Raw genomic sequence first — 2,500 nt, 5'->3', positions numbered from 1 at the left:
ACTTATGTTAAACTTGCTTTGTAGTAAAGGCATGTTATTTAAGGTGGGTGGACATGTTAGAATCTTAAAACTGTACATCCTCTTAAAACCAGGTCCCACCGAGATTTGAACTCGGATCGCTGGATTCAGAGTCCAGAGTGCTAACCATTACACCATGGAACCACAAAACTAAGGACTATTAAGGTGGGAGTTCTGGTCTTTCACCAACTTGTTTTGGTGTTTTTAAATTTGACTTTCCAGGTGCAGATTAAGTCAGATGAAAGATGAAACTCCTTTCTGTCGATTCTCTTACTGAAAAGCAGTAGGTTAAAAGAAATCTAACTTAATGGAAAGATGTACCACTTATGTTAAACTTTCTTTGTAGTAAAGGCAGGTTATTTAAGGTGGGTGTACATCTTAAAACTCTTAAAACTAGGTTCCACCGAGATTTGAACTCGGATCAAAAATTGTGTTACTGGAAGCTGGAAGGCCTACTTTAGACAATGTGGGGTGTCAGAAGTGGGATTTGAACCCACGCCTCCAGGGGAGGCCTACAATACAGACCGACAATTGAGAATCCACATAGCAATTGATGATGGGTGGACTCGCATGTGGCTGGAGTTCCATCAAAGTTTTAACTTGGATGGGATTCAAAGCCCTGACACCATGGAACTACTTACAAATCTCAACAGACAAGCATATTGATAGCATATAACAGAGCTCGAGCATGACACTACCAGTAACTGAACTGAACATGGTAGCAGTCACACAGTGGATACACTGGAGGAGGTAAATGCTCAGGTTCCACCGAGATTTGAACTCGGATCACTGGATTCAAAGTCCAGAGTGCTAACCATTACACCATGGAACCACAAAACTAAGGACTATTACAGTGGGAGTTCTGGTCTTTCACCAACTTGTTTTGGTGTTTTTAAGTTTGACTTTCCAGGTGCAGATTAAGTCAGATGAAAGATGAAACTCCTTTCTGTCGATGCTCTTACTGAAAAGCAGTAGGTAAAAAGAAATCTAACTTAATGGAAAGATGTACCACTTATGTTAAACCTTCTTTGTAGTAAAGGCAGGTTATTTAAGGTGGGTGTACATGTTACAACCTTCAAACTGTACATCCTCTTAAAACTAGGTTCCACCGAGATTTGAACTCGGATCAAAAATTGTGTTACTGGAAGACCTACTTTAGACAATGTGGGGTGTCAGAAGTGGGATTTGAACCCACGCCTCCAGGGGAGGCCTACAATACAGACCTACAATTGAGAATCCACATAGCAATTGATGATGGGTGGACTCGCATGTGGCTGGAGTTCCATCAAAGTTTTAACTTGGATGGGATTCAAAGCCTTGACACCATGGAACTACTTACAAATCTCAACAGAGAACAGAGCTAGAGCATGACATTACCAGTAACTGAACTGAACATGGTAGCAGTCACACAGTGGATACACTGGAGGAGGTAAATGCTCAGGTTCCACCGAGATTTGAACTCGGATCACTGGATTCAAAGTCCAGAGTGCTAACCATTACACCATGGAACCACTCTAGAATGCTTTGATGTATCCTCACAGCTGTTTCTGGAGAACTGGACAATATCAAGAGTGTGTTACATTGGTCAAGGTAAGTTTCTTTAAAGGTCCATGGACAGTCTTGAAACTTTTCATATTCTTAAAATAATCAGGTCCCAACGAGATTTGAACTCCATTACACGATGGAACCACAAAACAAAAAAACTATTGTAGTAAAGGCAGGTTATTTAAGGTGGGTGGACATGTTAGAATCTTAAAACTGTACATCCTCTTAAAACCAGGTCCCACCGAGATTTGAACTCGGATCGCTGGATTCAGAGTCCAGAGTGCTAACCATTACACCATGGAACCACAAAACTAAGGACTATTACGGTGGGAGTTCTGGTCTTTCACCAACTTGTTTTGGTGTTTTTAAATTTGACTTTCCAGGTGCAGATTAAGTCAGATGAAAGATGAAACTCCTTTCTGTCGATTCTCTTACTGAAAAGCAGTAGGTTAAAAGAAATCTAACTTAATGGAAAGATGTACCACTTATGTTAAACTTTCTTTGTAGTAAAGGCAGGTTATTTAAGGTGGGTGTACATCTTAAAACTCTTAAAACTAGGTTCCACCGAGATTTGAACTCGGATCAAAAATTGTGTTACTGGAAGCTGGAAGGCCTACTTTAGACAATGTGGGGTGTCAGAAGTGGGATTTGAACCCACGCCTCCAGGGGAGGCCTACAATACAGACCGACAATTGAGAATCCACATAGCAATTGATGATGGGTGGACTCGCATGTGGCTGGAGTTCCATCAAAGTTTTAACTTGGATGGGATTCAAAGCCCTGACACCATGGAACTACTTACAAATCTCAACAGACAAGCATATTGATAGCATATAACAGAGCTCGAGCATGACATTACCAGTAACTGAGCTGAACATGGTAGCAGTCACACAGTGGATACACTGGAGGAGGTAAATGCTCAGGTTCCACCGAGATT

The 2,500-nt window shown here is 41.2% G+C and overlaps 5 non-coding genes across 5 annotated transcripts in view; all 5 read right to left on the bottom strand.

Annotated features, from left to right (window-relative positions):
• Nucleotides 1–90: 90 nt before the first annotated feature.
• trnaq-cug (transfer RNA glutamine (anticodon CUG)) lies at nt 91–162 on the bottom strand. The gene has a single exon. It is a non-coding gene; the product is annotated as a tRNA-Gln (tRNA).
• Nucleotides 163–778: 616 nt separating this feature from the next.
• trnaq-uug (transfer RNA glutamine (anticodon UUG)) lies at nt 779–850 on the bottom strand. The gene has a single exon. It is a non-coding gene; the product is annotated as a tRNA-Gln (tRNA).
• A 607-nt stretch (nt 851–1,457) lies between these two features.
• trnaq-uug (transfer RNA glutamine (anticodon UUG)) lies at nt 1,458–1,529 on the bottom strand. The gene has a single exon. It is a non-coding gene; the product is annotated as a tRNA-Gln (tRNA).
• Nucleotides 1,530–1,796: 267 nt separating this feature from the next.
• Nucleotides 1,797–1,868, bottom strand: trnaq-cug (transfer RNA glutamine (anticodon CUG)). Its single transcript has one exon. It is a non-coding gene; the product is annotated as a tRNA-Gln (tRNA).
• A 616-nt stretch (nt 1,869–2,484) lies between these two features.
• Nucleotides 2,485–2,500, bottom strand: part of trnaq-uug (transfer RNA glutamine (anticodon UUG)) — a 72-nt gene continuing 56 nt past the window's right edge. The window contains exon 1 of the tRNA in view: nt 2,485–2,500. This exon is cut by the window's right edge and continues 56 nt beyond it. This is a non-coding gene — a tRNA (tRNA-Gln).

Source organism: Scomber japonicus, chromosome 23, assembly GCF_027409825.1.
Source record: "Scomber japonicus isolate fScoJap1 chromosome 23, fScoJap1.pri, whole genome shotgun sequence".
In the NCBI taxonomy this organism is placed as follows: domain Eukaryota; kingdom Metazoa; phylum Chordata; class Actinopteri; order Scombriformes; family Scombridae; genus Scomber; species Scomber japonicus.
Note: the sequence above shows the minus strand (reverse complement) of the source record. Positions and strands in the feature narration are given on the sequence as shown.